This window comes from Zea mays, chromosome 6, assembly GCF_902167145.1.
Source record: "Zea mays cultivar B73 chromosome 6, Zm-B73-REFERENCE-NAM-5.0, whole genome shotgun sequence".
Classification (NCBI taxonomy): Eukaryota; Viridiplantae; Streptophyta; class Magnoliopsida; order Poales; family Poaceae; genus Zea; species Zea mays.
In genome coordinates this window covers 12,907,317-12,920,120 of record NC_050101.1, presented here as the reverse complement: position 1 = coordinate 12,920,120, position 12,804 = coordinate 12,907,317, and the positions used below count along the sequence as shown (strand labels likewise).

At 46.8% G+C, this 12,804-nt stretch overlaps 1 long non-coding RNA gene across 1 annotated transcript; it reads left to right on the top strand.

Moving 5' to 3' along the window:
• The first annotated feature begins 4,254 nt into the window (after positions 1–4,254).
• Positions 4,255–11,978, top strand: LOC118472152 (uncharacterized). The gene is made up of 3 exons (XR_004850035.1): positions 4,255–5,042; positions 5,164–5,336; positions 6,162–11,978. It is a non-coding gene; the product is annotated as an uncharacterized lncRNA (long non-coding RNA).
• Positions 11,979–12,804: the final 826 nt, after the last annotated feature.

The following is a 12,804-nucleotide window of genomic DNA, read 5'->3' as shown; positions in this document are numbered from 1 at the left end:
CGGTGCCCTCCCCCATTTTATATTGTCGACGACTCGGACCCTGGCGCACTGGAGAACGGGTCTGGAGATGCGCGAGCTATGCGCGAGTTCGTTGCCGCTTCCTCCGAGAGCAAAGGAAGGAGACGACCAAGTGCGTGGACTATGACCGATGACTGGGACCCACGCGCCATACACTGGAGAAAAATAGGAGGACGCAGGAGTGATGGGTTTTACACGGTGGCCCCACACGTAAGTCGCCAGGCGCGCCCAGGCAGTGAGCTGCGCAATGCACGGAAGGCTGCTCCCCCGGGTCCACATGTCGGCGCTGATCCCAGCCTGATGGGTCACGTGGAGGGGAAATCAGTGGTAGTGGGCCGAGCTTCGTTCACTTTGGGCCTAGTACCGGTTTTCCTATTTTTATTTCCTTTTCCTTTTACTTTCCTCTTTCTCTATTATTTCACAAATTCAAATTTAAATCCTAATTTAAATTCAAACTTGTGACACATTTATCTTCAAGTTATATTGTGGCCTTAAGTTACTAAGTTTGGAAATATATATAAACTTTCTTTATATTTTATATATCTTCTCTTTTTCAAACTCTCAGATTAGGTATTAAATCCTTGCTTTTGCCACTAATTTATTTCTATTAGTGGTATTACTCTTTTCATTAAATGCACAAACATTAAACTCCAGCATGTTGCATGATTTAGTGGTATTTATTTTTATGATTTGTTTTTAAAGATGGTGTTCACACGTGATGATGCATAAAAGGTCAAACTCACATAAAGAGAAATTGTTTATCTATGGGTATTATTTCTAGCAAATTACAAAGTGGGTGTTACAACCCTCCGGCGATGAATGGCGGCAACCACCCCCGCGGCGGTGAGCCCTCCTTCTCGTAGCTCCTCCAAGGCCTTCAAAAGGGGCTGGAGATTCTTCTGTCTCTCACACGGGGCCCCGTAGCGCCAGTTATCGCTGGCGGCGGTCACCACTCGTTGAGAAAACGACGGGAGCCTCCCGTCGTCATTTCGGAGATAAAACCACCAACGCTGCCACCCTTTGTTCGAAGACGCGAGGACGGCAGGGATGTACTGCAGCGCCCGCGCCTGCCTCAACTGGAGGATGCAGCCACCGGCCCGCACCGCCATGCGAACTCTTCTTTCCCCCGTCGACAAGGCAAAAAGCTCCACGGAGAAGAGATGGGTCCATAGGTCCCAGTGGGGGGCGATCCCCAAATATCCTTCGCAAACCGCCGCGAAGATGGTTGCTTGCGAGATGGAGTTGGGACTGAGATTGTGTAGCTCCACCCCGTAGACGTGCAGAATCGCCCGCATAAAACGGCTTGCCGGCACTCCGAACCCCCGCTCGTGAAAGGAGACGAAGCTCAGCACATACCCCGGCGGCGGGGACGGGGCGGCTCCGCTCAGAGGGGCCATCCACTCCGGCTGTGAGTCACAGGAGAGAGGGCGAAGCAAACCATCAGCAACAAGGGCCTCCAGATCATCCGCCGTGACGGTGGAGAAAGGCCACGGGTCACGCGGCGAAACAACGGTCACCCGGTCGGCCATCACCAAACAGAAGAGGTGGCGGCGGAGAGGACGAGGTGCGCGATTTCCTTTCTCTGACTATTCCCTCGGGTTGCGAAAACCTAAGTGGGAAGCGAGCAGCAGAGTGAAGAACCGTCACCGGTCCCTCTCCCGAATATATAAAGGCTCAGGCGAGACCCGTTCAACACTTCGCCCGAACCCGCCGCGAGATTCAAAACTCAAAGCGAGACGCCCGTTCCTCGAACGGCTCGCACGCACAACGGCTGCTACGCGAACCACTCGTCCCGTCGCATTAACTTTGCGGCAGGACAGGCGGCAACTTTGGCAGGCGAAGCAGGCGACGCTTCACCTCCGCCATGATGACCGCGTCAAAAAGGTGTGCCACGTCACTCGATTTCGTATCCTTTTCCGCTTCCTCTTTCTCTCTCTTGCCACAGGGACCGGGAAAGGGGATACTCCGAAAGGGATCCTTCTCCGCGAAGGAAGCAGGCCCCGAGCCCCCCTACTGATCAGAGGTTCGAAGGCTGGCCCCTCGGAAGGGTTCAACAGCCGCCTCAGAGCACTCGGGCTCCACGCCCACTACTGGTCAGAGGTTCGAAGGTCGGCCCCTCGGAAGGGTTCAACGGCCGCCTCAGGCCACTCGGGCTCCGCGCCCACTACTGATCAGGGGTTCGTAGGCTGGCCCGTGAAGGGTTCGACAGCCGCCTCAGAGTGCGCAGAGCGAGGGATGACCTTGGGTACGTTCGATACATAACCAAGGCTCGGGCTACGCTCCTGAGGTACCCTAGGACATTTCCGAGACCGACGGGAACGATTTTGTAACGGAATCCCACCAGAGGGAGGCATCGAGCCCTCGGACCCCGTCAAAAGGGGACTGGGTCCGGCAAATCACCCGTCAAAAGGGGACCGGGTCCGGCAAATCACCCGGGCCACTAGCCGACCCCTAACGAATGGGGCACGGGCATCCACTCGGATCACCCGTTAGCAACTCACTGGAGACACCATGTTCGGCGCCCTCCAAGGGCAGCATGGCGCTTTCCCCCCCCCCCCCTCCTTGCAGAAAGGCGACGCAGGGGCGTATGAAAAAAGCCGAGTCTGTCCTTGACCGTCCTCTCGCTCTGCGCGGAGGCTCGGGGGCTGCTCTCGCAAACCCGGCTCCGGCCAAACCGTTGACAGCGTCAACATACCAGCCCGAGAACTTGGGACTCGACTATGCACCCGGGCTACGGCCAGTTCGCATGAGGGAACAACCAGACCGGCCGAAGCATCACGAAATGTAACACCCCAGGTGTTTATATTCCGCTCGACAACGAGTACGGATTTAAGCACATGATATCAGTGAATAAGACGGACACTAAGGTCTAATTATTTTCGCCTATCGTGATTTTAATATCGCATTTGTCTCGTCTGTCGCGAATGCGACGTCGTTGTTATTTTTTATCTGTCCGAGCTCTTCCTAAATTTTTGTGCTGTTCGGGGCATATTTGTTCTGAAAATCGGTGCGTCCGATGATTATTTAAAATTCGTCGCTCGCGCGAATACGAATTCGGAAGCCCGACTCACTCGGATGATGTTTATCCTGGGCAAATTAATTTGTGCTCGACGACTAAAATAATTCGAGGAAAATATTTAGGATCGCGCGTCGTCTAAGTGAAATCGTGCGCGCGAATATGATTCGATTTATTCGTCCGCACGCTGTTTTGACGACGAAATCGCGTATACATTAGCGGCTCTGGTTTCGGCTAATTTCGGTCGAATCACGCAGAGCAGATTAAAATAGCGAAGCCAAACTCATGTCGATCTGGTCCGCTTGCATCATGGCCGGAATAATCACAAAAATTTATCTAAACAAAATTTAGTCAGAATCGTAAACCTCGGATTTTCTGTTTCGTGATTCAGAAAATAGAGTGTGTAGCCGTTTGCCGTATAGCATCTGTCTCCAACTATCTGGACTGTCCAAAATATTTCGTGAAATTTAGACTTTATCGACCTTCCAAAATCTCGTGTCCGGTGCTATTCAAATTTATCGGATAACGGCGAAATTCGTTTAGGTTCAACTAAATTGAATGTCTATTAAAATATCGAATTCGATATCGTATGGTTTGATCCATCAACATCGGGCTAAAACTCAGCCTTGTAATTTTTCCCAAAACAAATTTATTTAGAATTCGACGAATAAAGTTTTCAGTTCAAAATAATCTTGATCCCGTGTGTTAACTGGGAAATCGTGCGCAAGGTTAATAAATTAGAAATTATTTCTTCAGTAAGTTATCTGTGGCGGGGAAATCAAATGTTTCAGATATCAGATGAATGTACAACTGATTTCAACCAAACCAACCACGTCTGAAATCTTGTGGCCAATATTATTTTGATTGGTCGATTTGCATCTCACTAAAACCCTCACCTAAGAACCGAGTTAATTTTTGTATGCTTTTGTTTAAAAAACGATGGAAGGATCTAACTTTTTCTTCCCCACCGCTTACTCTAATCTCCTTTATCTCCCAATCGTACCCATCCCATATCTGTTCGTTGATTTTTTTTTTTTTTGTAGAGCTCAGCCTTATCATCAGATTTTTGACTCCCTCACAGCAACTGCCGCTCTACAGTTGGATATTTTCCTGCTCACTGCTCACGATGGACAAGGTGCCAGATACCAGCCGTATCTCATTGAAGCATATCTCTCTTGACGCACAGCGCAGTTTCTTCTCGCCTCTTCACCAAGAGTCCAAGACACTGCACGCCAAGCCGCTCTCTCCCCCTCCGATTTTTTTCAGCCGATGTTCTCTCTGATATTTCCAGCACGAACAGGTCTCCAATCCTTATCCCAGCCGATGCATGGACTGCATCTACTACAGACCATCAACGCACGTCTCTGCTCCTCCCTTCCTTTGCCGCACCTGCTCCCTCTTCTTCCTTTCCTTGGCGCTCGGTCACCAGTCCCTAGCTCGCTCGGCCTCTGCTCTTCTGCTGGCCGGTGCTCCCTCACCCATCTTCTATAGTCGCCTTGCTCTCTGATGCTTTCCTGCTCGTCCGTCCGCAGCTCGGATGTCGTGGTTCTCTGGTCGCCGGTGCCCAGCTCGCCAGCCATCTTCTTGCCTTGTCGCCGCTGTTCTTCTCTAGTGCTCGCCTCAGCCCAAGCCGCGTCCATGGCTATCGAGCACACTAGCTGTCGTGGGGCTCGGCCTCAGCATGGCGCTGGACGCCCGGACTTCATCTCGGTCCTCTCGAGGTCGGACTGCGCCCCATGCCGGCTTCGATTGGATGTAGCGCGTCGTCACTCAGCTCGCCCAAATCCTGGCCATGGTTCTCGTCGCGCCCTTTCCTACTTCCCCATCCTCGCCATAGAGGCTCAGTCGCTCGCCGTCACCCCAAGCGCCGCATCGGACTCGTCCTGTGTGATGTCCACCAAGTGCTCGACAAAAAACTCGAACGAGTCGTCATGCCATCGTCTTCGTCGAATGGAAATCGTCGTGCTAACACATCGATGTCGTCGATCGCCATCCTCATCTACGCCAAGTTCGTGAAGCTCGTTGCCACAACCTATAGCCACTTCCCCGACATTGTCGTGGGGACTTCTTTGTGTCATGAGTGCTTCCGCTCATCGTGTTAAATCAATCTGCTTCCCTTGTGTCGACAGCAAGCCGTGAAGACGCTCTTGTGCTGGCCACGCGCCACCAGCTCGACAAAATGAATCCTATGGGTATCTGGTCATGAACGAGGCCCCTGTGTATCGCTCATCAAGTGCTCGGTCGAAGACTTTAATTGAAGGTCGTCATCGTTCGTGTCATGATCGAGTCAAATTGCAGTATGGTGAGTTGATTCGCTATTTCTATTATTAGTTCGATGATTGGATTAGCTAGATTTATTAGTCATGATGATTCTCATGTTTAGCAGGCGCGCTCTGTGATGAGCTCCATATTCTTACTATTTTAGGTATGCTGCTCTGTTGTGTCGTCCCTAAATAAATTGGAAGCGAGTAGCGTTAGCGAGCCAATTTTAGTCAAAATACAAGAAACCCCATGATAAAGTCAATGATTTTATCTGGTAGTTATTATATTCTATGTTTAGTAATAGATTGAGTGTCATGGATGAATGTTGATTGCTACTGGAATAAGGATGAATGTTGATTGCTACTGGAATAATTTAAATGAATAACGTCAACAAATCTGTTTCGGTTAAAATATGAGAATTTCATGATAAAGGGTCTACATTAATGTTTTAAGCCATTAGGCCTTAAGATTATGGTCTTATAAAGATCTATAGTCCTTGATAATACTCTACTTATGAGACTATGGAATAGTAATTTTAAAGCTAATTGTAAAGCTACTAATTGTTATTCTAAGTCCGAGGTATACTAGATTAATTAACCTAAGTATTGTTAGTCTTTAGTATTATGTGTTAGCTAAGAAAGATATAAAATTCATGCTTAGTGTGTTGTTCGTGATGTTTGCATTAGGTTCGTTTAATTTAAAGAAGCGTGATTATTGCGCTTAGTCATACGTCGATAACTAGTGTCTCCGTATGAAATTGTACAACGCCTCGCCGCTAGCTCTTTAATTCGCTATCGCGTAATACTTTTTAGGTTTAAAATATTCCTGTCTATATGCATTCATGTGTATAATGCATTTCATTCAGGTACGTTAATTAATCGCGCGATGCGGAAGACAAGCCAAGTCGACCCCAAGCGTGGACTACTTCGCATGGTGATGCTGATGGACGAACCTGCCTGATCAAGTGCTAAGACAAGGATGATCGTCAAGTGGACGTCAACTAACAAACACTAATCTAGTGTTATTCCAGGCAAGCCCCGGTGCATGCAACCCCTTCCTTGTGTTTTTAAATAATTTTCGCACACTTTAAGTCTAGTGAAATGTGCATTAGGTTTATAGGAGTTGCTTGGAACCCTTTGATGCATTGCTTTCCTTGATATCCATACCTTTATAGATACTTTTGGTGAAGTATCAAAAACATGATTTACAAAAATGCTTAGCCCTGCTTAGATCTTGTGGATAGGGGTTGTCCTTAGCCTAGCTCGAGAAAGGATGGCTTCTACCTGCAAGAATATTTTCATTTGGAGCAATGGTGGGATCTTACTGCAAAGTTCCCTGTGATGCTCTTTTCATCCTAAGGAACAGAAACAATCCTAAGGATGGAAATACTTAAATTGAGACTTGGGTTAGGAACAGGTGATGTTCTACCCAGGTTGATTAAGGATTGAATGCGTATGTAGGCGTGCTGATCAAGGACCCTTTAACTGGTCACATGCCTCGTCATGGGTAAGCCTTGCCTCGGGCAGACTAAGGCCAGAATAAGATAACATGAAATGGGCGTGGAGCGGTGGCGAGAGTAGTGTGTACCCACCGTGGCAAGAGGCTGGACGTTGGTGTATCTGTGCTCTCGGTTTGCGTGAACCTGATCTGGTCTTAAGAACCCCGGTGGCGGGTTGACATATGCAAGGGTTAAGTGCTACATATGTCGTGTGATTGGAGATCCTCAGCTGAGTATAATCGATTCGGATCGCCGTACCTTCGCGGTTATGAAGACTTGGTCACTTCCCTACAACCTAAGTCAGGATGTGAACATTATGAATAAAAAGGATGTTGTATTGATGAGATGATGAAATTAGACTAGATGCAAACAGTGTCTATTAATATTCAATCTGGCGTTAAAATATTGAAAGTAAGTACTCACTTTAGTAAGCTATTTCTGCAAAAGTATCTAAGTTGATTCTTGCTAAAGCCTCTCCTTGATTCCTATTTATCCAGCATACCCTTGAGAGTCTTTTCTTTAGTCGGGTAAGTCTTGCTGAGTAATTTCATACTCAGGGTTTTATTCCCTGTTGTTTTTCAGGTTATAGTTTTGTGCTGCTGTTGATGGTGTTAAGTGCCGGTGGGCTCGGCCTTCTTATATAAGTATATTCCGTCTTTATCTTCTTATTGAGGATGGTCACTTGAGCTAGCATATATTTTAAAACTATAAATAATTTATAACAGTTCAAAGTTTCTTTCTTTGAATCACTGTAGTAATCACTCCGATCATGTACATTATAAAACTTGATGTAACCTGTAAAATTTGGTAATAAGATTTCCGCTGCAAAAATGTTGTGTGTGTGATTTGTGTTACTTAATCCCGCGGTTCTGGTTGTTCGTGGTTTATCCGATGTCCTTGGGGCAATCGGACGGATCCTGTTAAGTTATCTGGTGCACATGCATAGCAGTCTGAGGTCTTTGAGACAAGGACAGGTGCATGTGGGCCCAATAACTTGGGAGGTTCTGCCACACGAAACGCGCTAAGACCTCGAAGGAGTCAAACCACTCCTCCGAGGCCTCGGGGGCTACACCCGGCGGGTGCGCTCGCGCGCACCCACCAGAACGAAACGCAACCGAGAAAGGTCGGTCCCCTTGCAAAAAAGTGCGACAAAAGCCTCCAAGCGAGTATCAACACTCCCTTCGAGGCTCGGGGGCTACTGTCGGGGACCATAATTAGGGGTACCCCAAGACTCCTAATCTCAGCTGGTAACCCCCATCAGCACAAAGCTGCAAAGGCCTAATGGGTGCGATTAAGGTCAAGGCTCAGTCCACTCAAGGGACACGATCTCGCCTCGCCCGAGCCCAGCCTCGGGCAAAGGCAGCCGACCCCGGAGGATTCACGTCTCGCCCGAGGGCCCCCTCAAGCAACGGACACACCTTCGGCTCGCCCGAGGCCCAGTCTTCGCAGAGAAGCAACCTTGGCCAGATCGCCACGCCAACCGACCGTATCGCAGGAGCATTTAATGCAAGGATCGTCTGACACCTTATCCTGATACGCGCTCTTCAGTCGACAGAGCCGAAGTGACCGCAGTCACTTCGCCGCTCCACTGACTGACCTGACAAGAAAACAGCGCCGCCTGCGTCGCTCCGACTGCTGTGCCACTCGACAGAGTGAGGCTGACAGCAGCTAAGTCCAGCCTCGGGCGCCATAGGAAACTCCGCCTCGCCCGACCCCAGGGCTCGGCCCCTGTCTCGTCCTCGGAAGATGGGCTTTGCCTCGCCCGACCCTAGGGCTCGGACTCAACCACGACTCAGCCTCGGCTCTAGAAGACGACGGACTCCGCCTCGCCCGACCACAGGGCTCGGACTCAGCCTCGGCTCCGGAAGACGACGAACTCTGCCTCGCCCGACCCTAGGGCTCGGACTCAGCCTCGGCTCCGGAAGACGATGGACTCCGCCTCGCCCGACCCCAGGGCTCGGACTCAACCTCGACCTCGGAGGAGCCTCTGCCTCGCCCGACCGAGGGCTCGGACCAACCACGTCACAGGGGGGGGGCATCATTACCCTACCCCTAGCTAGCTCAGGCTATGGGGAACAAGACCGGCGTCCCATCTGGCTCGCCCCGGTAAACAAATAATGATGGTGCCCCGCGTGCTCCATGACGACGGCGGCTCTTAGCCCCTTACGGAAGCAAGGAGACGTCAGCAAGGATTCGACAGCCCCGACAACTGTCCTTCCGCAGGGCTCCAGCTCTCCTCCGACGGCCACGACATCACATGAACAGGGTGCCAAAACCTCTCTGACTGCCACGACGGCATGTACTTAGGGCCCTAGCTCCTCTCTGCTAGACACGTTAGCACACTGCTACACCCCCCATTGTACACCTGGACCCTCTCCTTACGCCTATAAAAGGAAGGTCCAGGGCTCTCGTACGAGAAGGTTGGCCGCGCGGGAGAACGGGCCGACGCATAAGGCTCTCGCCCTCTCTCTCTCTCTCTCTCCCACGCGAACGCTTGTAACCCCCTACTGCAAGCGCACCCTACCTGGACGTAGGGCAACACGAAGGCCGCGGGTTTCCCCTTTGCCTGTTTCTTCCCCCCCTTCGTGCTCCATCTCGCGCCGACCCATCTGGGCTAGGACACGCGGCGACAATTTACTCATCGGTCCAGGGACCCCCCGGGGTCGAAACGCTGACAGAAGGATTAGTTTATCTGATTCTTTGTGTACTCCACCTAGAAGGAAGTTCAAGTGGCTACAATAAGAAAACATGGATCAGACAACTTGAACCAATCACCCAAGACGTTGTCCTACAGCCCAATCGAGAATGTTGTCTTGTTTTGCTCTGATGCTGATGAGGGTCCATATGATCTCTACATTGCTCCCAAGGATTCTGTTGGTAGGCCACGTTACTTGCAAGAGGCAAAGAATGGAGCTAGTGGTTCTGTTGTATTTGTGGCATGCAACAGGTTTGCAGTCCTTGAGAGGTGTGCATCCAGGAAGACATGAAATGCACCATGCCCTTAGTTAATTCAATTCTATATTCCACGATTGTAACATTTTTTAAAATATAATCAAACCCTCTTTGTCTGGGGTACCCTAATATCTCTACTACCTATTAAGAGCCTAAGGAACATTAAAGGATTGAATGCCCAAGAGGGGGTTGAATTGGGCTAATTTAAAACTCTAAATATCCTTAAGTCATGCTCAGCATTGCGTGCATATGGTCGTGCAAAACAGTTGTTTTACATTATAGACTGTATTGTTTAAAGAGTGTAGTTTTAAATAGGGAGTGGGATAGGAAGGCTGCTAGAGACAGCCTTAGTGCAATGGTCCACAGTTTCAAAACAGGGATTATAGGTTTATGTTCTATTAATAATTTGTTCTAGCTACTATCCTTCAATTTCTTCCCTCATGGTTCTTAAGGCATGTATTGCTCCAAAAAAGACACTCAATTGCTCAAATATAGTTGCAAATCGAAGCCAAAAACTCCCTTCAAAATACCAAAGGTAAGTTATCTGCATCTAATTCTCTTAACTAATGATGATGTCTCAAGTGCTTTATAGTAGGTTCATGTGCATCTTTTAGTTTTCTATAGGTAAATCTTAGACTTCTATTGTTCATGGCACCACACAATTGACCCCAAAATTGACACTACTGAGAGTTTTTGAGTAATAATAATAAATTCCTTTTCTTCTACTATATAGGATGAATCCATTCTTATTTTGGTTTTAGATAACAAAGAAAAACTTCGAAATTAGTTTCAGTGTAATATGCTAGATCATTGACATGAATTTTTAGTTCCAAAATAGTTGAGATAAGGATTAATATGTAGAAGAGAAGAGAGAGGCATGGATTCAAGGTCCAGCCATGGCACGCTCAACATGGCTAATTTTTTATTTTCAATGCCTTCCCCACGCCCGCCATGCCACAAATCAGAAAACTATTCAAGGGTTTGAAAAGGTGACCATAACTGCTAATTATTTGTCTAAACTAAAGAAGAATTCAAAATTATTTAGAAATAATAATACAAGGAAATAAAAAGACTGGGTGTGCATGCAAATTAAAGAAACAAGGTTTCTGTCTTCCTAGGCCCTAGATGATTTCAGTAGAAATAAATTACGCAAAGCACCTTAATGAAGGGAAGTCAACAATATCTGGCCTTTGCTTTAGTTTTAAGTCGACATATTTTTCGTGAATACTAATGCAATCCTCCCCTCTATCCATAATGATTCTTTTTTTTCAAAGAATCAAAGTTACTCCCATTCAGAAGCATACTCCTATAGTCCTACTTTGGAAATTGGGACAACATAGGTTCTAGATTTCTAACTGAACTGCAATCTCAACATTTCTTCACTTCAGTTCACTTATATTTCAGTACAGATCAGATGGCAGGCTAATGTTTATGATCAAGGGTGTCTGGGTAACTTTTAAGGAGTAGTTTGTGCCAAGATAGAACCTTCTAAACATAAGTTCTAGGCGCACATACAAGAGAAAGTGTGAGCTGCACCAGCTAACCGTGCTGGAGAGGCTGAAGAAGAATGAGTTGGTGGTCCTCGAGCAAAAGTGGGGGATGGCCTTGATACTGATGGTGATCTGATGAAGATTTCACATAGGCACAACCATGAGGAAATCGATGTCGAAATTGGATGTGGGGATGCTAATGAGGTGGAATGCTTAATTTCATACTCCAAAGTTAAAGACAATACATATGCACATATGTAGAGTAGAGTTAGAAACAAGGTAAACAGAGAACACGAGTTGGGTTCAAAAGGCATCATAATTCAGGTTATACCACAAGAAATCATTATAACAAGTGTCTTGGCCTCTGAACCAACACCAGAGTTGGATGCCTGTTCAATTACTCGACCGCTTCCAGTAGAGATGGCCATTTTCCAGCGGTTTAATGAATGTGTGTTTGTTTTGTTGATAAGTGGGCAAATGTTGTCTCCTCAGGTGGTTCCAACATTATTCTTTTTGTAAATTGCTAATGTAGGATACTTATGATGCTACTTGTAGGTTCTCTTGTGCATTTCGACCAGTGTTTGTGTTGAATTCTTATCCTTGAATCCTTCTGAAGTTTTTGTGTAACATGTGTAGTGTCTTAGTTAAGAAATTCCAAGATGATGTATGAATTCAGATTGCATTATTGATAGTTCTAAACTTGTGGTCTTTGAGTTCCACATATGCACAAGTCGTTTCCTTTCAGCCCAGGTTGTCTACTTCAGCATTCGTTTGCTCTGCCTAGTGGCAGTTACTCCCCTTGCAAATTTTTGATATAATTGTGTTGAAAACAATTTTGTTAATACTGATTATGTGTTTGATTAGTCAAAAAAAATTACCTACATCCCACCTTTTTAAAGTGCCTACTACAACTCTATACAAGAATCCATGACGACAAACCATGGCACCGAAAAAGTTGTCATCAGTACTTTTGTGGTTCAGATAAATTAGGTAATTTTGCATTTAGCCATCTTTTTCCTAAGCTAATAGTTTACTTTGGTTTGTTACACATTTCACTAAGAGAAGAAGCAGTGCAACTACACATCAAAGCCTTCAAAACATGTAAATCAAAGAAGAAATGTGGTTTAGCTATTAGCTTTTCACTTCCTACAGGCTAAAAGTAGCATACATTTTCTCCAATGGCATCTTGAATTAGAAATGTATCCCCTGCCATCTTCTCAACCACTTGCCCAGTGCTCATTTCCATGTCAAAGAATGAATTATCCTGTCTTAGAATTGCCTTGAAATACAAGGCTTTGATTCGTGGTGCTTGTCTTTCTCCAGTAATTGTCCAACATGATACCCCTAGCAAAATAGCAAGTTAATTAATTGACATAGGTTGTTTCTAGCGATATCCATTACTGAAAAAGAAATTCGAGAAAACAAGTCTTATATATGTATAAGTAACCATTTCCTATAGTTTGTAATGCTTATGACAAATTCTGGATAGGAAATAATCCACTTATTAAGTGTTGAAGCAAGCCCTGCTTGTTTAGTAAGAAAAAGAAAACAAAGCCACTTACCTTAAT